Source organism: Haliotis asinina, chromosome 2 (genome assembly GCF_037392515.1).
Source record: "Haliotis asinina isolate JCU_RB_2024 chromosome 2, JCU_Hal_asi_v2, whole genome shotgun sequence".
Classification (NCBI taxonomy): Eukaryota; Metazoa; Mollusca; class Gastropoda; order Lepetellida; family Haliotidae; genus Haliotis; species Haliotis asinina.
The window spans coordinates 34,344,099-34,371,401 of NC_090281.1; the positions used below are offsets into that span (position 1 = coordinate 34,344,099).

Genomic DNA, 27,303 nt, shown 5'->3' on the forward strand with positions numbered 1-27,303 from the left:
CAGATATTCGTCCGTTATAATACAGATTTTGTAACATCTCAAGACCAACCAAGAACAAAAAGATCCAAAATAGCTTGCTTCTTCACCATCGCGTAAACCATTCTTATGATAATACGAACAGTACGGCAAACCCCTCAACAATATTGACATAAAAAACAAAAGTCTTTATAGGTCAATATCTCATATAGGTTTCAGATACCTACAGAAACACGACCATGGCTGTACTAAGAATAGAAAAATTTGCATTTAGGAACCAGAAATCAATATACGATCCAGTCTTGACCGCCCTCGTTTTGGACTTGCTAAACACTCAGCAAACAACAGAAACACGACCATACGTTAGAGACCACTTTATTCTTATAAAAGAAACGCCAATCGATTGTGAGCGATCGTCAAAACAAGAGACAAAACAACTGACTAACATCTAAAACAGTTTACAGCAAGCCTAAGACATACGTAAAGCGGACCTGTTTTTAAAGCCATAATTTCGCAGGGGTATAAGTTTGTACTAATAATTTGCAATTCATTTCACGTTTGATGATCTAAATTTACCATTTCCTCATTCGATTGGTACACTCATAAATAAAAAATTATATATTAAGGTGATTCCGTAGCTTCTGACTGATAACAAACATATTGTTTTTGTGTAAAGGTTTCCAAAATCAATGGCATTCAACCACTATGGTCTGCAGTTTTGCGATTGGCCTATACTAGAATTGGTGGGACATATGTTAAATTATTGCGATAAACGACATCACTGTGGTTTTCTTAAAGAGTTAACTATTATTGATTACAAAATTAATCTATCAAGTTTCATCAAGAATTTATAAGATTTGCGATTATGGATTTACAGACGAACAAGTTCGTTTTACGTCATTTGAACCCTGGATTATAATGTTTATAGCTCTATAAACAAAACAAAATATAATTGAAGACGGTTCGTAAATATTAGGGGTTTAAAGGTATATTAAAGTTCGCCAAACTGGCAAACCAACAAGTCTGAATCAACATTCACTCACGATTTCTACTAAATATGCAAACCTGGCTGTTAATACCGTTATCATAGACAACGATTTTGCCACAATTTGCTGATTACAATGACTAGCCTTATTTCTGTAGCGCACATGCCCCTTTAGGTCATGTTGGCCAATGTTCTAGAAACCGGATAGATGTCTCATTTATAAGAAACAATGGAACCCCGTCAATCCGGAGCCAAATCGTAGATCATTCGTTTACTCAAATATTTCAAATTAATATAGGTCCATATATGTGTATGACAGCCTACTCAGCAGTATTCGGAGGGTGACCATAACCAGCGAGGTTTCTGAACTAGCAAGCTATCACTGAAATAACAATACGGTCTAACTATGTACATTGCTGTGTTGCCTTCAAGCCGAAAGGTTCGTATTACCACAAATGTCACACTGTAATTTCACAAACAACAAAACATATCCACACTTTTGATGCAGGGGCATCTATTTGTCTTCTTGAGCAGCTATTCAGGTTCTTCAAGAAGAGCGTTCAAAAGATTCCCACTGATTGTGTTCCTCGGCTCCACAGTGCCTTCTGGCGGCCAACTCATGTGTCCGCAGCTCCCTCTAGCGACGAATGCACATTCACTGACTTATAATTGTTGTCATCAGCATTACTTTCTCTGGGATAGGCTTCCTGTGCCTCATAAGACACGCCGCCCTCATAACACTGACTACACACAAGGAGAGATGCGGACAAAAGTCTCACGCTGCAATTTCTATGACTACTGCATCGTTCCTATGTTCATCGTTCCCATGTTACTGGAGAAGCAGTAGAACCAATGAAATAGTTACAGTGAAACGTCGTTAATCCGCCATTTGAGACACTCCTGATAAACGAATCTCAACTCGGGGTCATGTTATATAGTAGCGTTATATTTATGTTCCAAACATAATAGACAGAATTCGGTATTTTGTCGGATAAACGAGGTTTCACTGAATAGTTCAACGATATTCGCGCGTCCCAGGTAACTCTTTGATCTGATCCGGCTGGCTTTCGACAATGCTACATAGTACCTCCGGTCTACCTCCTCCCGCCCAGTCCGAAACGCACTGTTGTTACCCTAAACCCACATATTCTTCCGCTCCTCAGATACTCCAGTATTATTTGAATGGTAATGCGGGTTGTATCACAGTTCAATTCAAGTCGTTTTTGAATCACAGGTTGATTCATCAGCGCACGCATGAGAACCAGTTTACGTAACCAGCTGCCACTTCCGGAGCTATTGTTTGACTTGCGCATGCGTGTCAAACGCTCAATGTCTTTATGTAACTCCTTGAAAGAAGAGCGGTGAGGGGCGACAATCTCTGACCGTTGTCTCGGTCTATGGAACATATCTGAAACATAAAAATAGAGTGAGTGAGTGAGTGAGTGAGTTTAGCTTTACGCCGCACTCAACAATATTCCAGCTATATGGCGGCGGTCTGTAAATAATCGAGTCTGAACCAGACCATCCAGTGATCAACTGCATGAGCATATATTTGCGCAACTGAGAGCCGATGGCATGTGTCAACGATGGCATGTGTCAGCGAATCTGGCCACCCGATCCCGTTAGTCGCCTCTTACGACAAGCATAGTAGCCTTTTATAGCAAGCATGGGTTGCTGAAGGCCTATTCTATCCCTGACCTTCACGGGTCCATGAAAATAGACGTCATCATTTTGAATGACGTTGTAAACAATCGTTAGAAGCATAAACTTCCCAATTCTTGATTACTCAGACTAATTTGACGGACTAAATAAAGTATACACCTCAACACTCAGACTTAACACTGCTTTACCTGGTTCGCATCGCTTGGGCTTCACTGAAGCAGGCAATGACTACAGTAGTAGGCTAATGTAAAATCTAGTCCCCGAACTGAACATAATGTACAGAAAAATATTGTTCATAAAACATATTCATAAAATGAAATGTAGCCCAAAGACTTTCGTCATTTTCCTAAACTGAAACAGTGGTCAGGCCTTTACACACGTCATTGTATCTCAGTTGCAAACACCGATGCTCATGCTGTTGATTACTGGATTGTCTAGTCTAGGCTCGATTATATACTGACCGCCACTACATAACTGGAATATTGCTGAGTGCGGGATAAAACTAAACTCACTCACTCACTCACTCGCGGGTGCAGGAATTGCTGCCTGGGGCACCTGCGTAAACAATATGCACTCACACGACAGACAGGCCAAACAACCCCCTTAAAAGTGCAGCGACCGCAGTTCCTGGTCCAAGTTTAGTCGTTTTCATGCCGTGTTTAAGTTACCGAATTCCCCAATTAGCTTCGTGACAAAATTAGCACTTAAGCCTAAATTTCCATTGACATAACCTCGATGTGTTGTGTGCGTGCGTTAAGTTGCCTGACACCCACGCGCCATGTGATTAGTCTCATATAATCCATTTAGCTATATGACATTGATGAGTTGTTCATGTTAGTTGGTGATTATTCCACAACTAATTCCACACCAACAGCGTGAAATTAAGTGGAAATGCTTGAAGGGGTGAGATGATATTCATTACAGATGACTCCCTTTTATAGTGAGTGAGTTTAATTTTAGTAGTATCACCGCGGTGGACACAAGGCCCCGAACAACTTATCATTTGAGTTTGATATTTTGAGACAGTTGAATTTTTAACTCAACTGCATTTGTAAAATAAAACGACGCCCAGGCAATTTAAATACTATATATACCAACTCAAAGTATCTACTATTTACATTTGAGTTAAATATTGATTTCAGTTCATGCTGGGAAATGTATTTTCCTGCGCTTTCTCAAATTTGAGTAAAAGCTTACGTCAAATCTCAAACTTAAGTTTGTTTCGTGAAATGGGGACCAGAAGTGGGTTTCACGTATTGCGAGTGAGTTTAGTTTTCGGCAATATTCCAGCAATATCACGACAGGGGACACCAGAAATGGACTTCACACATTATACCCATGTGGGGAATCGAACCCAGCGCCCCGTTTAAAAAAAAATTCGTAAGCCTAAGATCTCGTACCTTTTCTCGTAACATTCCTACCTCCTATACTGTAACACGAGAATGCTACGAGAAAAGTTACGAGATCTTCGGCTGACGAGAGTTTGGTCTTGGGCGTAATTAGCGAACGCTTGAACTATTAGGCTACCCCACCACCCTCAAGGGTCGAAAGGACACACACGGGTTACATTTTCAGAAACCACCAGACGTTTATCAATACTGATGTGAGTGAGTTGATGAACGCCGCTTTGAGAAGTGGTCAAGCAAGCCCTAACAATTGCCCACGAGCACTTGTGCGGTGCTGGCTCAGAAATTACAATCGGTTTGGGTCGGATCTAGGATTCTAAACGATCATCGCTCTTTGGCTGAAACGGTCAGTCGCTCGATCATAATTATGTTTGCAAAGGGACGCGACTCTGCATGCTAATCTCAGACATCTAACGCAAATGCAATAAGGTAAAATTTCCCAGACATTTTATATTGCATATATGCACGCTGAACGATGTCCAAGAGGGGCAGCAAACACAAGCTATTACTGTTATAGCAATGACCACACAAATAAAAACGATGACTTGTCACGTTAATAGCATGTTTGAGCACCTAGCACTACAAGACCCTCGAAAACCCTCCTGCGTCTGTGGTGCACGTTGGCGTTGTTGGTGGCAAGGAAGTTCTATGTAAGCCTTGGGGCTATCTAAGCGGCAGGGGTCTGGTGTAGTTATACGAAAAGACGTCACGTGGCAGCTGTTGCAAAAACGGTGGGACAATTTGACAAAGAATGTCATTCAAGTAATCTGAGCTTTCTACTTTTCAACACTCCCCTTACTACCATACGGCACAACTTTCGCTGTCCTTTGATGGTAAACACGTTGTATTCCATCACCTCAGAAGACAAGCGGATGATCAGTGGAGGCGTCCCTCTGCCAGTCACGTCGCTGCCACCGACACGTACAGCCGGTTTATCTCTGACGACTATGGTGTAATCTCAGTGAGGTGTGTAAGTACGAATCAATTCAACCCTCAGTCCCCTGACCAATGTCAGTGAACTAAGTACGAGGCCGAGAGCATCCTTTTCTATCCTGTTCAAGAATCGATTGCGCTGATGTAAAGTACGCAAGTACCTGTCTTCAGCGGGCGTAGTTAGCCAAGGTCTGTCTGTTTTTTGCCTCTCTGGTGTCTGCAAGGTCTGTCTGTTAGGTTTCATGCTATTAGTTGCAGCAACACGGGGTCAGTTCTACCAATGCTGACAAAACGTTCAGCTCACTTCGAGAGCAGTCTTCGGGTGTCTGTGGTTGGATTCGTGATGTTTTGCTATCACTGATATACGCTGCCATCATCCATATGCGCTGTTTGCACACGTTTCGCCTACCCGAAGTTTCAAACATTTTTCGCAGTTTCTTTTTAACAAAGATGCCATGAACGTTATCACTTTCTGCCTTGCTGTGTTTTGCATTGATTAAGGTTGAACGTATGTTATTAGACTATTACAATATCACAATAAAGAGTTCCGATTAGTCCCGTTTCCCGTCAGCTTAAATGTAAAGGGAAACAAACCTAATGTATGTTTTTGCACTAGTTATTCGGTTGATCACCTTCCTCACGTTCAGCAACACAGCAGAGACGAGCACGGAAACAGTCGAGGTTTTACGACTTGCTCGGCGTTTAAACCACTTGAACGATCGCGGAAATAACATCGCCTCGGGATTGTTGGGAGATTCAGGCAAGCGGTAAACGTTATTACCCTCTCAGTCCACAAATAGACAGCATGCCATCCCAGCGTATAATCTGTAATCTATCAAGACAACGAGATTCTGATCCTGCTTGATGAATTCACTGACAGCATCCTACTGGCTGTTCAGATTTGCAGGATTTTGTAATCTGGTTATGACAGTGACGTGTTTGCGTCTCAAAATATAACTAATCGTTTTATAATGCACTATATACAGCTTGCCCTGATCACATGACTCAACAGAGCTGTCTACCGCTGTTTGAACAGTAACTAACAGGGATATTGTTTTTGCTTGGACGCAGCGCGATTTCACTCGCTTTGTACAGAACCGCCGTCATAGTTTTCGTGAATGTCAGTGAGTTTAGTTTTACGCCGCGTCTAGCAATATTCCAGCAATATCACGGCGCGGGACACAAAAGGTCTTGACCGACTGCATCCATGCCGGTCTTTGGCGTGACAAGCAAAGCTATCCCACTGCCCCATTATTTTAGAGCAGTATGTGAGTTTTTAGGTTGATGGCCCCTATTCTAGAAATGAGCTTGGCTTACTTTACACATGTCGATAGGGAATCGAACGTGGATGTAACTCCTCAGCCTCTTGGATCGCATGCAATATCGGCTACATGTTGTGAGGCACAAAACAGCGAATATGTCTCAGACACATACCTTCCAACTTGATTATGGACTTTGGGATAGCGTTCGTTCGTCAGGGGTTCGACACCCCTTTTTTGAATGTGTGAAGTCCATTTCTAGAGTCCGACGTGATATTGCTTGACTATTGCTGAAGCGGCGTAAAACTAAATTCACTCACCCACTCTAACTTGATGATCCTTGCTACGGGTCAAGCCGACTATATATAATTTTACTACGGGTCAAGCCGGGTAACAAGGTACGACTGTTACTAGGGGCGGTGGAGTAACCTATGGATTAAGGCGTTCGCTCGTCACCCGGGAATCCGGGTTCGATTCCCCACATGGGTACCATGTGTGAAGCCCATTTCCAATGTCCCCTGTAGTGATCTTGATGGAATATCGACAAAAGTGGTGTAGGGGCGTTATCCTATTGCTTGCTGATAAATACCTCAGGTTGTGTAACCTGCAGCCTGGTTTCAATGCTGGACCAAGGTCTTCTGAAACATATTTCTACATCATGTAATGTTTTTTCTGCCCAGCAATAACCGGCGGCATCAGTCTTGATTATTAGGGGCAGATCGCTTTCAGTACCTAATGACGCCAACAAGGAAACTAGTTCACCTTTAGACCGGACATACATGTCGCCCCAAAGCGCATGTCCAAAATGTTCCATTGCGCGCTTCCGGTGTTGAGCGGCGGCGTGAGTCAGGCCCAGCATCAGTACCAACGCCACCAACGTCTCTCTCAACATACTGCAGGCTGTAACAGATTAACAGATACAATCAACAGATTGTAACAGACGTAACGTGGACATTCAGCAGACTATGATAACATTGTACATATTACATTATGTAACAGTGATTTCCATGGCGACAAAGTGATACAAAGTGATGCAAGTGATACAAAGGGTTGAAACAAGGAGAATATATACATACGTGCATAGTGATACACCCTTCGTATCACTTGCTCGATAGTACCTTTGTAGTACCTACGAAGAAATGTCGCATTCATTGCAATATAGAAGTTGACTATCCACAGAACTTAGCTTTCCTTCTCCTTTACAACTTCTAAAATGCCTGTCAAAGAAGGTTTAGGAAGTTGAAACGAAACAGTATAATTGAAAGGCAATGACATATGTAACAAGTAAATTCAAAGGCTGTAACCGAATTAACGCCTATATTCAGCAGCTGTATGAAGCTGAAAGGACGGTAACATATATAATTAGGAGACTGTAACAGATACATACAAAACATAACATACAAAATCAGGCTGTAACAAATTATCGTACATTCATCAGTTGTAACAAGCTGTAATGAATTCAACAGATATATTTGGATAGCTGTAATAGATACAACAGCAGCCTGTAACAAATGTAGCATAGAGATTTATCAAGCTGCAAGAATTTCACATTCAGCAGGATGTAACATGTATGAAACAACTGCAGCAAACGGGAACTGATGTAACAGATGCAGTTGGACGTCAATCACAGCATGATGCAGCTTATGCCACAAAGGCTCTTCAGAGATTGAAACAGGGTCCGATACACAAAGCATTCGTAACGTTAAGACCTGTCCTAACTCTACAGTTTATCGTAGACTCGTAGAGCCTTACGAACGTATTGTGGATCGGCACCCAGATGCACCACCGTTTGAGTAGTCTGTAGCATATGTAATGTAAAGATTGAGCAGGCTGGTGCATAAATTCAGCCAGGCTAAATACAAAAGGGAAATGTTTCTCGGGCATCGGCGAGTCACATCTATTTATGCGCGTAATAATTTTTTATTGCCGCGTCCCGATCATCCATTTGTTCACCATGATAATGCGTGTCTATGAGAAAGAATGTGACTGAATGTACAACTCATTAACACGGGCTAAACTTCCCAAGTTGTATTTCTGCGAGAGAAAAAAGATATAAATGTGTTCCTCCCTCGTCACGTGTTTTCTATTTAAAGAATGAAAAAACGTCCTACCGCCATCGTCATTTTTTAAAGAAATGTGCCCGAGAAACATTTATTTATTTCATTTACACAGCCAAAGCTGTTACAAAAATGCTTCAACATGTAGCACCCACCATTGGACATATTCAATGGGCTGAAATGTGTGATACACAGATTTAGCAGGTTCTGATGGGTAGACTCTGTGGACTGAAATATATCTGCTGCACAGATTTAGTAGGTTCTGATGGGTAGTTTTGTGGTCTAAAAATATGTGATACACAGATTTAGCAGATTCCTTCAGTAAGTCGTCACGGATCTAATGCAGAACGGAAGCCAGTTCAGGTGTCAGGCTTACGACTTGGTTGACATATGTCATCGTTACGTGTACCGATACTCGTGCTGTTGATTTCTGGTCCAGATTCGATCATTTACAGAGTGCCGCCAAATAGCTTGAACATTGCTGAGTGCGGCAGAATAAATTCAGAAAGTTGTAACAGATTTGTAAGTAGTAGAAGTATGGTGACTGTGACATACATAACAGTAAGTGAGTTTGGTTCTCCCCAAGTTAGCAATATTCCAGCAATATCACAGCAGGGTACACCAGAAATGGGCTTCACACATTGTACCCATGTAGGGAATCGAAACCGGGTCTTCGGCGTGACGAGCGAACGCTTTAACCACTAAGCTTCCAACCACCCCGACAACTGTAACAAGCAGTGATCATTATATATAATGGAGCGGATTGAGGAACCCAGATAAATCATAACGGCAATGTTCACGTATGTCAAATCATTCATGGGCCTGTCACGTATAGACCTGAACAATTATTTGTTGTTGTTATGTTGTGTAGATCCTGTTCCCTTTCACTTGCCTGAAATAAACATCATCTGGCTAGCTATTATATTTGATTACTAGTACTAGTATTTGATTACTAGTATTTGACAACAAGGGGGAAGACAGGGAAACCTTCATTTTGTCAGTTGGAACAAATCGGGCACAAACCTCTGAGGGTGGTGGAGTAGCGGTTATAGCGTTAGCACGTCACGCCGAAGACTTAGGTTCGATTCCTCAGATGGGCGCAATGAGTGACGTCCATTTCTGTACCCCTCTGTGAAATTTCTGGAATGTTGCCAAAACCTGCTCACCTTTGACATCGTTTTGGTATTACCAAAGTGTTGCTCTATCGACCTGTCCAAGGGATCGGTGAATTCAATTCAAATCAATTTAACCATACAGTTATATCTTAGCGATTTTAAACAATAATCAGTGGGTGTCATCCGCGACACGTCCGATACCACATGGTTGGAGAATGTAAAAAAAATGTACCGTAAGCCTTTTCTTGTCAGCTCTAAACCGACATTTACATAACTGCTTAACCTTTCGAATACTGAAAAATGAACTAGTGTAAAGATTTTTGTATAATGGGCAAGTTATACTCAACATGGAGATTAATGAAATGGAGATCAAATTATGCACTCTCTTTCTTAAACATTAATACCCTCATAACTTGTGTGAAAATAGTATACACACATTAATACATGTAAAAAAGAAAGAAACGCTCAGGTGATTTTGAAACTATTTGACAATATTGGATTGTAAACAGCTTCAGCGCCATAACGCGGCAAATTTAACCTTTTGTTCTTGTGTTGTCGCAAAAACGTCACGGGGAAAACATGCTGAAGATAATCCACGTACAAGTGAGCGAAACGTCACGCGGTATTCATCACTATATAAACGGCAAACGTTGTGTTTAAGTGTCTCATTCGTTTTTATCTGGACAACAGGAAATCCTCATGTCACAGTTGAGTGCCACCAATCGAAACATCGGCATTGGCCGCCTTGAAGCTGGGAAGTTGAAGTTTGCAGTTGTCTGGCATTTGGATGTTCATCAGAGCACCATATCTGGCTTTTGGTCAAAATCTGTCCAAAACCATTTGAGAAGCGAAAAGCGACCGTCCTACCACCAGTGGAGAAGTTACCACCAATCCCAGAACCGCTAAATCTGGGTTGTACACTTGTGTCATCGTCTTTTAACAGCCGTGGAGACTGCACAGCGCATCCCTGGCGTGAGAAGACTTTTGGCCCAAACTGTCGCGAATCGATTACGTGACTTGCGGATTCGACCAAGAAGGTCAGTTGTCGCCCCTGTATTGAGAGACTTTCGCTTGCAGAGGTGTCGTAGAGGCCGGAACTAGAACTTTAGAAACTGGAGGCAAGGCTGGTTCATTGATAATGTATATCGTCGGAGAAATGAACGTTTTGCTCCAAATTGCATTCATCAAGTCAACAGATTCGTAGATGACAGTCTAGGTCTGGGGTGCATTATCCAGCTCCCAAATGTCTGATTTAGTGGTATTTGTGGGGGAATTTTTACAGCACTGGTACATCAACGAAATCCTTGCACGTCACAAGTATCCGATTTTGGACCGACAGTGAGAGTTGTTCCAGCATGACAACACTACTTCACATGAAGCACGCGTCACGGTCCGCTCACATACAAATTGTAGCGTCAGTGTCTTGCCCGATCACTGGATCTAAACCCCATGGAACACCTATGGGATGCACTCGACCGACGTGTATGTCAGCGTCAAAACCCGTCTCAACTGAAAACAGTTCCACAACTGGACATCGCACTGCCGAAAGAGTTGGAGAGAATTCCACGACAGTGACATCGACGACTTCCGCATCCTGTGCCGAGACGATGTCGAGCAGCAGCAGTTGCTCTCAATGGTCACACAATGTACTGACTCTGACGCCATCTTGTCCACGCTTGTAAACAGAAGCACAGCAATAAAGGCAGCTGTTGTGTTGGCGAACTCTTTGTCTATAGACATGTGAACATTCACTTTTTTGAGGTTACATGAAACAATTGTTCTTAAACTAAGACAATACTTCTAAATATGGTTTATGCGTTTCTTTCTTTTAGTTCGAAGAGTGTATTTGCTAGGCCACTTCGAATAATGATCTACAACTCTCTTATTAATTTAGAGTAAACAACGAAAGTTCAAATCTTGTGTTACCACATTCCTCTCTGACTGATAGCTGCCAACCAATGTCTTACCTCAAATTATGTCCGTTAATGTATTTCTTATCACCAAAGTAGACATTCAAAGCAGTAATAATTTATTTATAATTTTCTGCAAAATATAATTGTGCATTTCCCCGAGCAAAATAACAAATGATATAAAAAAACATATTTGTTCCTGTCTGTTCCAGCTGAAAACCAACCCCAACATTTGTAAACACTATGGTGTCTGAAGACGACGTTATTTTTCTCTTATTCATATTTGACGTGACAGGTTTACTAAAGCAGCTAAAAAGACTGGCATCTATTAATAATTCTGATCGAGAATGTCTCCGTTTATGAAAACAAGGGCTAAACGATATTTCCACGAGTTTCCACAAAGGCCTGTTGATAAAAGAAATAAATTTTTTGTTAAACAAATGAGTGAAATAGCTACTACAATGAACCAAATTCAATTTCATTCCATAAATAGTCCCATCTACGTTATTTGTAACGCTAGAGGGATTTAATACCTATCTGTATTTCGAACGCATTAATTTCACAGTGAAGCTTAGTAAACGTTTCCGTTAGGGGCAAATGACAATACTTCTAATAAATACATCAACTGATAGTGCAGTTATGCCGAAAGGAACACTGATACGATCACTTTCAAACTTCATATTCTAGCCAATATTCAATTCTCAGTATGTGAATACCGAGCAGAAATGGGCTGGGAGTTTTGGCGACAATTGAGAGTTGTGACGATAACGGCTTTTATGACATTAGGGTTGTGACGTCGTAAGTCACACGGCTTACGGAGTAGGTGTGTTACATATTGCAGTGGTAATACTACACGAGTGAGTAAGGTAAGAGTTTCAGCCATATAGTGATTAAACCAGGTTATATATTAATAATACACCAAGTTAATCTGCCCACGAAGGACAGTGAAACACCAAGACTACCAAAGATAGATATAAAACTTGCATATAAATCTAAAACTATTTCACATTTAAAGAGTTGCATATCATAACGTGAAAATCAATGTTTAAACAGATAGACAGCCCAATGAAAACAATGCATTCGGCCTATGTTGCGTTATTTGTAACGGTTGTACTTGAGTTTCCTTGTAATTTTGTCACAGTACAATGGACATAAACATGTTACATGATCAGTGTAAAGCAAGATTACATGGGAAACTGTAAACGCAATGAATTGAACTGAAACACAACGCTACGTTTAAAATATTAAATTCAGCGAATAAATTGTAAAGGAAAGCATGGGTTTTTGTCGTAACTAACTCACACGCTAATTCATTGGTACTCCTGGGTCATGTTTATGAAACCGTGTGGACCGGAGAGAAATCTATTGTTCAACGAAAGGTTAATTACTTTCTTGTGAGGCATATAGAAGTTGGTATTCAAGTATAAGACTAAACATTATGCATGTCAACTTCTTCAACTTCATAATTAGATTCATAATGTTACAAAACAGAAACGCAAAAGCCAGAGAACAACCAGTCTCGATTATCAGCTGGAATACATTGCACTGGGGATGAAAAGCAAGACTGCGGTGAACATTACATGAATGAAATCTCGGACAGTCAGTAATGGCTCCAGGTGTTCAAGAAACGGAGCAAGTATATTTATCGAACTGATGTCGATACCACATACTCCAACAGCTGGTCAGACTACCTGGCTAAAAGACATAAAGAAACACCACAGTCTCTGCAACAACACTTCAGTTCAAAAGAACACCCAGTTTTGACTATCCTCAGAAATATCCTCCGACTATCATCTATTTGATGCAAAGGACAAAAGGCTATCAAAAATCATCTGACTGGGCCATTCAATCAAATATGTCAAGAATAAAGCTTGTAAGTACAGACAAAAAAGCTTAATGAGAAACGAGAAATAGAGAACACCCAGTCATGATTATATTCATAAATATCCTACTATTCGCTGTTTGGTGTAAAGGGCAAAAAGCTGCCAAACACTTATCTGAATGGACCAAAGCTTAATGACAAATAATGAGGAATTTGCAAAACAAATTCGTGTTACTTTAGGCATTTTAAGGATGGACACAAGTTTGACTTGATTGGACCCGTTTCTAAGAACAATAAAGAACATTCATTTCTGAACTTCATTTCTGAGGTTGACAAGACACACAGGATGCCTTCTGAAGCAAGGTAGACATGTCAGACTCAAGGTAACATGACATACAATGTCAATGACACTATCACTTCTCTTTGGCAACATGTTTCTGAAATGTACTCTATACTTCAAGGTCACTCTTATATGCTAACTAGCTAAAATATACATTGTCAACCCATAATCGTGCAAGAGAAAATACCGAAAATTGAATCAATAAATCGCTGAAGAGACGGAACCAGGTGCATAGAGTTTACACGTTGACTGTCTGACGCCACATAGCAACACGCCTATAAAAAGATGCCTCAGAGGCGAGAGAATCAGACCATCCGGTGATGCCCTTTAACTGATGATGTTTAAGCTGTTAATTTTGAAATTTCATTTGAAAACACAATTACCGAACTTTAATTTTGACATTGACAATATCAAATATTAAACAAGTAGTGGATATCAAATCAATTGCAGAATGATGCATTTGTGAATATAAACATTCTACTTTTTTTTTTACTTATCTCTACGTTTGATAATAGTAATAAGCAGACATTCTACTATCGAGCTGGGCGATTCTAGGCAGCTATTTGTTTAGAGACAGATCGCACTTTCATTCTGTTTATCTGCGAAAACTGTAATTCATAGGAAGTAAACATGCCATGCATAAATTCAATTGCAGAAAATTAGACTGCTCTAAAACCTACCCCTGAAAACTGTTCGTGTATTTTGCACTGAGTGTGCGCCGCTGTTAAATTGGACGAACCCAGGGTATTTCTTCGCTTTGGCTCTCACTACAGGAATTAAGCACGAAGAAGTTATTCCAAACACTGCTGCCTTTTTATTGGAGCGAATCCGCCCACCACATTTCAGATGTGATCGACTGAGAGGCTCTGGGCCGTCGGTGTGCAGAGCCAAGTCACCAAGGCCACACAAGCCTGGATTTGACACGTGTGATACGTAGTTGTAATGTACATTGATTTTAGATCAATTGTTATGCAACACCACCGAGTCAATCCCCCTGCTTTCTGTGTGAAATCAAGAATTGAGCATCTTGTTTGACAAGCCACCTTAACGTAGTTTTGAAGTTCTGTCAACAAGGAGGGAGAGAAGGTGGGTCGTGGGTGGCATCATTTGTGTTATAACGAGATTATGGTTAGTGCGAATGGTCAGATATACAGGCAGACAGATAGGGATAGGCGGATAGAGCACGAGTGTATAGACAGACAAAAAGATAAATCATAAGTGCATAGATAGAGCATGTGTAGATAGACAACCAGACAGAGAGATGTAAATGCAATCAATGCATACAGTAGTAGTAGTAGTAGTAGTAGTAGTAGTAGCACTGGTAGTTGAGGCAGCTGTAGTAGTAGTTTAGTAGTAGTAGTGGTGGGGGTAGTAGAAGTATTTGTTGTAGCAGTCGTAGTAGTTTTAATAGTAGTAGTAGTTTCAGCAGCAGTAGTAGCTGTAGCAGCAGTAGCAGCAGTAGCAGCAGCAGCAGTAGTAGTAGTACCAGTAACAGTAGCAGTAGTAGTAGTGATAACAGCAGTACCTTGGACACGATATATTTACAAAGTGATATCAAAGATCTTGTAACCAGGAAAAGAGTCACTGAAATCTGCTTTAAAACGCGATCAGGATCAAGAAAACTCCGTAGTTTCTTGCAATTCGCTGTGCAGAATTGCCTCCCTTGGGCACGTCAGAAACCTGTGATGGTGATTTCGAATCCCGGTTGTCCTCTGTTCTCGAAACTCAGTAAGGAATTGAACCCTACCCACTCAATCAATCACACAACAGAATACTTATCGATTGCCTTATGGAAGCATATGAGATTTCTTCATCTGATTGCAATGCTAATTTACAGCGATCCATTATTAAAAATAACTATTTTGCCTTTTACCACAAAAAAGAATTTGTTTCGATTTATGCATCAACACTGCCTATTTTCATTATGATCCTTCATTATTTCAGTTCTTTACATTATTGTCACAAGCAGTCTTCATGATAACAATGTTCTTTACTCTATTCTTACAAGTAGATCTTCAAGATAACATTACATTGTGCAGTTTAAAGAAAAGCCACTGTTCAAATGTAAGCGTCACATTCAGCATAACTGTTTAAAGTCATACATATCCTGTGAAAAGTATTAATCCTCGCTGTTTTACAAACGTTGTGTTACAAACGATGGATCATATTTTGTTAGCAGCCCATGAACGCAGACATGGTATAGGACTTACTGACGTGGACGTCCTTTTATAAGATCTCAAACACAACATCTTCCGGGAAAATATACTCAAGTTTTACGTTTCCTGTTGCAAATGGGTTCTGTATCTTTCAGTGAATTCACACACGTAAATGCATAAAAGTTTAACATGATTAACCTGTGTTTATCATGATTTAGTTTTGTAGCATAGGTTACAAACGTATGCAAGAAATATTTCATAGTTTCGAGATGTCAGCATCTAACAATACATCCTTACGTTTTATTCACAATGTATGATTATGGTGTGTCGCTTTAATCATACTGAGAAATATACTTATAATTTCATTAAGAACTGTAAAGATCTAAGCCCGGGTTAAAATTGGTCTGACGTAATCCATGCTTGCCGTTCGAGACAACTAACGGGATCGGGTGGTCAGGTTTGCTGACCTGGTTGACTCATGTCATCATATCTCAAATGGTCATGGCTGTTGATGACTGATTTGACTGTGAAGATGTGTCCGTGAGCTTAAATGATTTATTGACAAACAGAAAAGCAAAGGACAAAAAGAATGACCCTGAGTTATTCCCCTACTCATAAAAATGAGTTCCGAAAGTATTTCGAGTCGATTAGCAGGGTCTTTTTTAAAGTAAGTCTAGAAAAGTCTAGAAAGTTAAGCTTACAGTGACTCCTTAAGGTCGAATCATTTCAGTGATCTTTCAGTGCCATACAGAATCATAAGGTTCTCTAGTCTAAAGACACATTAATAATTTTAAACTCTCCAAGGATAGCACTAGTGTCCACAACAACAACAGCAGCAGCAGCAGCAGTGGTGGTGGTTAGTGACCAGGCTATATTTGCAAATGATCCGTCACGGAAGTATAGAACATCAGCGTCTGGATTGTGCGACAAGACAGTTGAGCGTAAAGGCGATATATAAATGTAATCTGTAGGGATAACACCAGGTGTTAGCGAAAGGGGTAACCGGGTCAACGCAAATTTGCACAAAAATATGCGCGGGTAGACTGTCACAGCCCACACGGCAGTGCTACGACAGCTACTGCAATTACCACAACAAGAATGGGGATGGTTTGTCTTTGAGATACGCAGAGGCGTAAGTTTGTTTTGAGGGACCAGTTTCGGAAGCAATATTACCTGTAAAAGTTTGTATTATCGTATCAGCTTTAGTTCACCTTGGGGCAAACACCTGGTATCAGCACTTGGTGATCAGCACATGCTCTGTCATCTTATCGCATGGCGACAATGATTGGATTGTTTGGTCCAGACATGGTTGTTTACAAACATCCTACAGCTTTAATACTGCTGAAACAAACGTTCGCTCATGATACAGTCAGAATTGTACAATCAAAGATTTCGTATGGATGTAGAAAGGCTTTCATGGTCGATTGTACAATTTTGAATGTATTTTAAATTATGTATGATTAATGAAAGCTAATTAATGAAAGTGCGCTAGTTGTATTTTCATTGCGGGCCAATAAAATCGATAACCGCAACAATCTATTTCCAACCCAAAATGATTTCATACAAAGCGGTTAATCTGTCGTAAAATCTCTCGTAGAACGCTTTAGCTTCCTTTATTATTAATTTCGGAGGATGGTATGAAAATAATGATAGCCTTACCGCATTACGCATGAAATATTAATAGAAAGAACTCAATAATGTGGAAGATGTAGCGTCATTGTAAAACACAGGTTTCGATATGTCATGTCTGGCATTCTAAATCTAGAAGAAACCTTTATCTCTCGAAAATGATCACTTCAATCCCCAATCCTAAATGAATATCAAATAAGGCAATGACAGTTTAACCCGATTACGATAAATGTCATTGAAAACTTATTCAAATGGGACGCTAAATATTTGAATTACCAATGAAATAATGTTTTCATAAAATCTAATAAAGTTACGTCCTTGTAATGGTAGCTTCCAAATGAAAATATACCTCCTCACCTTGTAATCTGCGCGACTAAAATTCCAGTGAGTTATAAACATAGCTAGTTTGTAACATAAATCTGCCAGTTATTTGGTCGACCTGATTCAAGATCGAATTTCAAAACCGGATTTGTTACTAGAATAGGAAATATTCGATCGTTCCGACCCGTCCTGTCTTTAGCGAAAGTTGTCGCCAGCTACATAGCATGTGATCACCAACTACAAAAGCGCTGTGGGCGAATACACTTGCCCAGCTCTCTAACGCAAAGCAATTAAGCGAAAATCAAATCGTTCCCTTTTCAACTGAGCCAATAACTAAAGATCCCCTTTAAGTGTATGCAATAATCGGGAACCTGCGGGGGCGAACATTAACCTTTGGCCTCGCGTGCAGAATCGACACTGGACAATAACTTCAGAGGTTTCTGTAGACGAGGAACATTCTACCGTTTCCAGTCGGAGACATGGAAGAGAATTTAATTAACATTCTCCGATGGGCAAATGGACAAAGTAGTGTTATTTTCATTGGCTGCGTAAGAAGATCACACAAATTTTGAGATGAAAATAGTTTTGATAGCAAGTAATGAGATTTAGGGACTTGTTTTCATTGAGAAGCACACCGTAATTATAGACGCTGTACTGAATTGCTGGAGGGTTCCCATTCAAGTATTTTACAGAAGTTTGGTAAAATTATTATATGTGTGTTCAATCTGATAACGGTAAGAAACTCGGTTTGAGATTATATTCAATTACGAATCTTATGAAACATTGATGAGATTTAAGAAATAACGACGTTAAGATCGCTTCCTCAAAGGATGTCACCGAGCAATAACTAAATATTGAAAGGACCTAAAATGACGTGACCGAAATACGTTAAAGGTAATGTCAGTTAGTATTTATTGGAGGAAAAGCAGAATGATGCTAAAATTCGAATATAGTAGTCATGTAACCTTCGACCTTACATACTGAGTGAGTGAGTTTAGTTTTACGTCGCACTTAGCAATATTCCAGCTATATGGCGACGGTCTGTAAATAATCAAGTCTGGACCAGACAATCCAGTGATCAACAACATGAGCATCGATCTGCACAATTGGGAACCGATGACATGTGTCAACCAAGTCAGCTAGTCTGACCACCCGATCCCGTTAGTCGCCTCTTACGACAAGCATAGTCACCTTTTATGGCAAGCATGGGTCGCTGAAGGCCTATTCTACCCCGGGACCTTCACGGGTCACCTTACATACTGGGGACAGTGGGTGAAGCATTCGCTCGTCACGCTGAGGATCCGGGTTTGATTCCCCACATGGGCACAATGAGTCAAGTCTATTTCTAGTGTCCCTCTTTGGGATATTGCTGGAATATGGTTAACAGTGGTGTAAAACTCAACTCAGCCACTCATTCTTATATGAATAGAATAATTTGAAGAAAAATTGATTGTCTTCTTGAATACCTAACGTCTTACGACACACCAGTTTAATGTATCAGTATACGACAGTTTCACTTCCATGTGGGACGACCGCTAGTATACGACAGTTTCATGTGTGTTCAAACAACATATATATAATGTCACTTGCTCTCTCATTATATCCCCTCAATCATTCTTTCTCTCATCATTCTCTAGATCATGGACATGAAACTGTCGTATACTAACAGTCTTCCCACATTTACATGAAACTGTCGTATACTGGGACATTGAACTGTCGTATACTGAGACGTGAAACTGTCGTATACTGGGACATTGAACTGTCGTATACTGAGACGTGAAACTGTCTTATACAAGGACATTGAAATGTCGTATACCGGGAGTTTTCCCCTCATCGACACGAAACTGTCGTATACTGGGATATGAAACTGCGGTATACTGAGACATGAAACTGTCTTTTAACGGCATGACATGAAACTGTCGTATACAGGGACATGAAACTATCATATACTAGGACACGAAACTGTCGTATACTGGGAGGCTTCCTGCATGGACATGAAACTGTCGTAGTTAATGGTTCAATCCTGCGGTCGTCACGCTGAAGCCATCGATCCCCATATAGGTACACTGTATGAAACCCATTTCTGGTGTCTTTCCTGGCATATTGTTAAACATCGCATAAAAACATGCTCACTCACTCATTCACTTATCCAAACAATGACTTCACGATTTGCAACACACGAAACGTTGTTGAGTGGCATATTAGAATTCGGGAAGTACAACAGTTGCAGATTTCTGGATGATATCGTATTATATTTTGTGAGTTATTGACTTTAGTGTTACGCTGCCTTTAGCAGTATTCCGGTAATATCACCTTCCTCGATGAACTGAGCTGTGGCACCTTGGTAACGTTGGTTTCGTGGTAAATGGGCACATATAGCCAATCATCGAAAGCGGAAATAATGTGTGAAGTTGCGTCCCTTAGATGTGTCGTGATCCGATGAACCTTAGTTTCATAACACCAGAGTGAGGGAGTGTGATTTTACGCCGCTCCTAGCAATATTCCAGCAACATCAAGGCGCTAGACACCAGAAATGGGTTCCACATATCGTGCTCATGTGGGGAATCGAAACCTGGGCCTTCGGCGTGACGAGCAAATACTATATATATTTTATATTATTTCAATTTTTTTATTTGTTCTGTGAGCGCGATGTTTCAGTACAGATTCCTATTAGACAACGGTACAAGGATCGGAATCTAAACGTTGCACTAACAAAATTAAAGCAACAGTTATCCACAACTGTGTCAGTATAAACCAAGTGAAATGGTATAATTAGAATAAAGTTTTAGATAAATGACTTCTTTGATTACAACTGGCGGTAAAAGTGATTTCCCAAGCTAAATTTTCTTCATACGGTTTGCGAGCAATCGCTATGCCTTTTATGCTCGCTTAAATCGCCCCTTTAACGAAGCAACGTCAAGTCATAGGAAGCCGCGTTGTGAACAGCAGAAACCGTTAGAGGATTATTGACAAAGCGACGGTGTGTCTTTAACGCTAAAACCAATAATCAATCTACAGACTTCCACCCCCACCTCCCCCTCCGAATCACGGATCTTCAGATTCCTGGAATCAATGGACCGTTTGTAATACAGTCTTGTTAGTGACATAAGTCTTAGGCTCGCTGCTCTCCTCAAGCGGGCCAATCAGGTGTCAACACTGAACCCAGTCTTGCCGCGTGACATTAAACTGGCTCTATATTTGGAAATCAATTCTGGCAGCCGTCAAACTTAATGGGTAGGGGTGGTCAAATACAGGCGTCGATCAGAGAGATACGCTATTTTTAGTTTTGACGAGGGCCAGCTATTGAACGGAAGGTCTCGTTGGCTTCTTCGTTACAAAGCGCAAACCTTTGGAAGCATCGACGTAGAGTTATATTTAGAACTTCTGACATTGACACCCTCCCCTCTTGAAGACCAGGCACCGGCAAATGACGCACTTTAATTAATTTGCGAGGTATCAGAGTGTTTAACAGAACGAGACAACTGAGAGATATTTGAGGTCGTGGTCCGGGACGTCTACTGCTCCGGCATCAAACGTTTCTATCGCCGACATCGCACCTCGGTGTGGTTCGCGTAAAGAGCGTCAAGGAGACCATTTTTATTGCATAGTAAATATTTATCCGACTTGTGTTATATTACTCGCTCAATATAATGTCTTGCTCGAACTCACTTGAACCCTAAGCGCACAGCAAGCAATTAGGAAAAGTCTGAATGGAATTGGCTTTAACTTTTGAAAATAGTTGGATCATAAATATCTTAAGTACGTATTTTATCACGTTAAACGTCGATGACAATAATGATCATATTTCAAAGTATTTTGAATGGTTTTACTTTGAGTTTGCTTTGAAAACAGCTAAGGATGGTTTTAAGTTTCTAAGTCAAGGTTACAGCATTCAAGGCCTGGGCAAAGTTTTCACAAAGATTTATGGCAGATACATGGCGATTGCCTACAAAACAAACACTGACAGTTCACCTACCAAAATGCAATTCCCTATTTAGATTTGAACAAACGAATTAGTGACCTGCCTTTGCATGTGTTTATGACATGTTTGATTTTTAAATCGTCCTCTTGCATGTGGGGGCGGTGGGGTAGCCGAGTGGTTAAAGCATCCACTCGTCACGCTCGATTGCCCACACGGGTATGGTACAATGTGGTGTCCCTCACGGTGATATTATTGGAACATTGCTAACAGCAGCATAAGACCACACTCACTCACTCAGTCTGGCATGTGTTTTATTATTATCATTAATGAAATGCTGGAACTGTTACATGAAAAATAGAAGTGTCCTTGTCCTGAGATACCGATTTCAAAGGATATTCAATATCCGATGCCATAATAATCGGATTAACAGCTTGCAGTTAACGGAAGAAACAATTCTACCCAAAACGCAGAGAAATGTCAATTATACTCAGGCAATTTGTTTAGATTTAGCATGCAGCCCATCTGTTCTTCATGTTTTCGTCTCATTTTTTTAATTCCATTTCAATTTAAATCCTGTAAGTCAATGCCAGTTCTATGTTGAACTAGTAACTGTCATCGCCAATATGAATGTTCTACAAATGAGATTGCACAGCACTTCGCCATCCTTCTGCAGTCCTAAACGTAAACATGCCACTGTGTAATGTCAGGCTGCATAGAGAGAATTATATAAAAAAAGCATATTTCTTTCAACTGAACAGAATGTGAAGGACTGTTCATTTTTTCTATTGACAGAAGAATTAACGAGAAATGCCACTCTTTTTCTCCGCTGAAATATAACAATGTAATTGACTTTTCTATATTTTTTTCAGTGATCTCAATCAAACATGCCTGCTCTGTTTCAGACCGTTATGGGCGTGGTGATCGGATGAAAGACTTTGAAAGAAAACCTGAATGGACCAAGATTAAAGAAAACAGAATGCCGCATCAGCGACCAAAATGATGATAGATAGATGTAATTCCCTACTTAGATCTGAACAAACGAACAAGTGACTTGACTTTGCGTGTGTTTATGATATATTTTACTATTATATCCTTCTCTGGCTTTGTCTTAATATTATTATTGACAGCCAGAAACCGTTATGTCAGAAAAATAGAAATTCTGAATGAACAGCGTTTGAAAGAAAATATGTTCCGAAGAAAGGGAAAGGATGTTTTGTCCAGACACGCCAACGCACGAGGGAAGTCCCTTTGTGGAAGGAAAACATTGTCTCCAAATTGTTGAAGTGATTTCAATAGCAACACGAAGGTTTCATTAGCGGGGTTATAATATTGTAATATAGACGTGTTCTCCAGCGACATTGTCCTCGACTGTTGATTAAGCGGAAACATTACAATAAGTACGAATCGGTCTATACCTGAGTGGGTGAGTGAGTGGGTGTTTGGGTGGGTTGGTGGGTGACAGAGTGAGTGTTTGGGTGGGTTGGTGGGTGAGAGTGAGTGAGTATTTGGATGGGTTGGTGGGTGAGTGAGTGAGTGAGTATGTATGTGAGTTGGTGGGTGAGTGAGTTAGTGTTTGGGTGGGTGGGCTGGTGGGTGAGTGAGTGAGTGTTTGGATGGGTTGGTGAGCGAGTGAGTGAGTGTTTGGGTGGGTTGGTGGATGAGTGGTTGAGTGAGTGTTTGGTTGAGTTGGTGTTTGAGTGAGTGGTGTTTGGGTGGGTTGGTGGGTGAGTGAGTGAGTGTTTGGGTGGTTGGTGGGTGAGTGAGCGGTGTTTGGGAGGGCTGATATGTGAGTGATTGACTGAGTGGGCTGACTTCAAACATTACTTTTTTAAATAAAGAAGTGAGAGAAATAATTTGGAAGGAAAACCCCAATAATGTCGTAATGTCGTAGATTCACGGCCATTGTATTGTTTCCTGCACGTCTTGGAGACGAACGTTGTGCCAGCAAAGCCTTCGACGACATGGCCACCATATCCACCCGAAAGCAATGAGAGTATTCAATGGACGGAGATAAATACCCGAATTACCAGCAACACTGAGAGTACCCGAAAAGAATTCAGGGTTAGAAAAAGGTTTCTGTTCTCCAGTGCGATCTTAGTGTTTTATGAACAGTACATCGCTGTTTTTATGCCACTGGATATAATGCCACCTTGGATGTGATGCCACCTTGGATAAAATGCCACCCTGGATAAAATGCCACCCTGGATAAAACACATTTCCTGCCTATATAATATCCTGGTTATAATACCAAGCTGGATAATGCCATTTGCCAATATCTTTTGGAACAAAACTCATTTTCCCCTGGTTATAATGCCACTTATACTGACCGCATGTAGTATACATACCCTAATTGGTTAACTGACATGACTCAAATTAATTGATCAAATTCATTAATGTTTTAAATAGTCGTGTTGTCCTAGATGGGATGGGACAACACATGTGACAATACGCTTCCTGCCACCTACAACAAGCCACCATCAGCCCCAAGATACTGGAAACAATAACTATGGAATACTGGAATGTCTGGTCGCTGATTAGACTACTCGTATGTACACCCCGCCGTCATAACTGGAATATTGACGAATATGGCGTTAATAAAATGTTTGGCCTTTTCAGTTGTTGTTTAACGCCACGCAATCTGCAAGTACTCGAGTCTGGGCCAGACAATCCAGTGATCATCATCATGAGCATCGACACACGCAATTGGGATACGATGGCATGTGTCAAACAAGTCAGCGATGGTGACCACCAGATCCCGAGAGTTGATGGTACCCTACAAGCATGGTTGGTGGATACCAATTCTAAACCTGATCTGACGATTGGTAGAAACCTCGAATCTTACTGTACCACAGTACAGAACTTTACGAACCATACGCAACAATGACAATAGCGATTCCCCTTGCGTAATGGCGCGAGACAGATCCGAATGCGTTTAAAGCCGCGCCTACTCACGAAACGGTGTTGCTGCCACAATGTGAAGCAATCCTTGTGGTGACCTTTCGTGAATAGGGATGCGGCATCATGAAAAAATTGGAGTCATTTATTTTTACATGTACAATTGGACGTCATAGCGATTGAACTGATCAATCAGCTTTGAGTAGCGTTAAGTTTCACAACAGCAAGTATCCTGAGATTTAATGTCCGATCATGAAGCCAGATTAGTTTCTGTCAGTATTGTAAATGCGATATTGGCCGCAAGGAAGCTCACCTTCCTCAAGTACCCATGTCTGGTTTGGTTTTGGGTCAGTCATCATCATCACACAGAATGTCTTCTTTCTAGTGCCCGAAAGTGGAAGATGTTCTTTACATCGCATTTTTGAAGTCAAGCAAGTGACGTTTCGACATTCAGATTCTAATGTCGTTGTCAAGCAACTCACTTTCCGGCATCTGCAGATTCTGGTGTCGCTGTCAAGCAAGTCACCTTCGAACATATACATATTCTAAAGTCGTTGTCATGCAAGTAACTTTCGAACATATACATATTCTAAAGTCGTTGTCATGCAAGTCACTTTCTGGCATATACAGATTTGTAATGTCGTTGTACAGCATGTCCAGACAGTCACGTTTCGACTTATACAGATAGTAATGTCGTAGTTAAGCAAGTCACGTCTTTTCGCTGTTTAAAGCCTTACTCAGCTGTAGTTCATTTATATGACTGTGGTATGTAAACAGACGTTTCTGGACCAGACAATCCAGTGATCAACACTAGGACCATGGATCTGTGTAGCTGAGATGCTTTGACATGTGTCAACCACGCCAGCGAAACTGACCGCCTGATCCCTCTTATGACAAGCACAGGTTGCTGAAGATCAATTTTGATCCGTATCTTCGATGGTGTTCCTCCAATATTCATTAACAATATGAATATTGTGTACCCCGAGAGAGTACATCGACCAAACACTTGTGTATTATTTGTGTATTGATTAAGAAATACAGTTCGTTCTACCACCATGTATAGTGTAATAAAGTACACTTTCGCCCTGAACTATTATAGTTAAAGCACGAGGACGCTTGCAGACTGGAATGGCGCAGTGACGTCAACACATTGTGACGTAATGCAAAAAGTGCACATTATCGTCTGATAAAGTATTGTTGGCGCCTTTGATCTTTCGCCGAAGCATCTTAGAAACAATAATAAATCACAGCAAATATTGGATCGTCATGTTTGGGGGTTTTCTATCATTTTTAGACCAAACCAGTCAGGAATTGCCGTAATCATTTTGAATTTTATTTATTTATTTATTTATTTTGTCCAGAACGGTGAATCAACGCCTTGCAAGCTCTTCATCACAACCCAGTTCATTAACATATCAGGTACAAAATTACTGAAACTGAAGAAAGTTAGCTTAATTGTTCTAAGCATCGTTAAGCCAGATAAATCTGATTTTTCGGATTCGCGTCACTCTACGACAAGAAGGAGCGGTGGGATAGCCTAGTGGTTAAACTGTACTCTCGTCAAACCGATGACCCGGGTTCGATTCCCAACACGTGCACAATACGTGAAGCCCATGTCATCCGCCATGTTATAGCTGGAATATTGCTAAAACGGCGTCATACTAAACTAACTCTTTCACTCACACTACAACCAGCCTGTCCTATTTCACGGACATGGTTCAGCATTGACCGTGAGTGATATCAAAATTAGTTCTTATAAGGTATATCTACGACTGGGAAAGACTCACTTTGCACGAAATTACCTCACAACATGTTACCCTTGTCCTCCTAAAGAATAACATAGGCTTTCGACATTTATTTCATACTTTTACCTATTAACCTGCTTGCATTTATAACTGTAGTATTTTTGGATATTAATAATCTTGTCTGTCGATTAAAAGCCAGAAGCGTACCTCGCTTTGCAAGTTAATTGGGAAAGCAGTTCAATAAATTCTAATCGATGGCTAAATAGATTCTTTGGTCATTTAAAACGTTGCAAACGTCGCCGGAGACAGACCGCCTAGGGGCAAAGTCCACGTCGCCTGTTGTCATATTAGCCTCGTTCTGACGTGATGGAAACGTGATATTGACCACATGTCAACGAGGAAGATGCAGAAAATATTAGTTACCAGTAGCGTCTGATGCCTGGCTATTATTAGACGTGTTCTTAAAAATGTTGACGTCTACTGAAGATGCCTTACAAAGCTTTCTCGGTTCCCTGGGGCGACTATAAATACTTACTAACTGTCAAATTGAAAGCTCCTCATCGTTCTTTTTCCATAGCAAATGTTATTCTAATGAAGATAGATGTGTTCATTTTAATATTGTCAGTGAATGTATGTCTTCACTTACCCTGTTTTTAAGACTTGTGTGTCTTCTGAGTTATGTCCGTATTTGGATCCGCACACTTTGTTTTTGCCCGTTGTCTGTTCTCGTTGCTCGATGACGTCGGTGCCAAGGACGGACCCATATTTGTTAATATTACGCCGTCCGTATGTCGTAATAACTACTGTTGGTCCTTTGTTGATATTATTTCCACTCATCGTTCTTTAATCATTATCTATGTCCACTGTTTGTCTTAACCTGTATCCTCTGTTCCGCTGTCAATCTGCTTATGAACTGTTTGGATCTTTGTCTTCACATATGTCCACTTTAAGTTCCTCAATTTATCTATGTCCACTTTAAGTTCGTCAATTTATCTATGGCCACTTAAAGTTCTTCCATTTATCTATATCCACTGTACGTTTCTCCATCTTTATCTATGTTCACTGTAAGTTCCTCCATCTTTATCTATGTTCACTGTAAGTTCCTCCATCTTTATCTATGTTCACTGTAAGTTCCTCCATCTTTATCTATGTTCACTGTACGTTCCTCCA

General features: G+C 40.6%; 1 long non-coding RNA gene across 1 annotated transcript in view; it reads right to left on the minus strand.

Moving 5' to 3' along the window:
* Positions 1 to 335: 335 nt before the first annotated feature.
* Positions 336 to 27,303, minus strand: part of LOC137273646 (uncharacterized) — a 37,226-nt gene continuing 10,258 nt past the window's right edge. Inside the window, exons 2-3 of the long non-coding RNA XR_010956145.1 lie at positions 6,984 to 7,121; positions 336 to 2,369 (exon numbers count right to left, since the gene is read on the minus strand). This is a non-coding gene — a long non-coding RNA (uncharacterized lncRNA). The remainder of the gene's footprint in view (positions 2,370 to 6,983; positions 7,122 to 27,303) is intronic.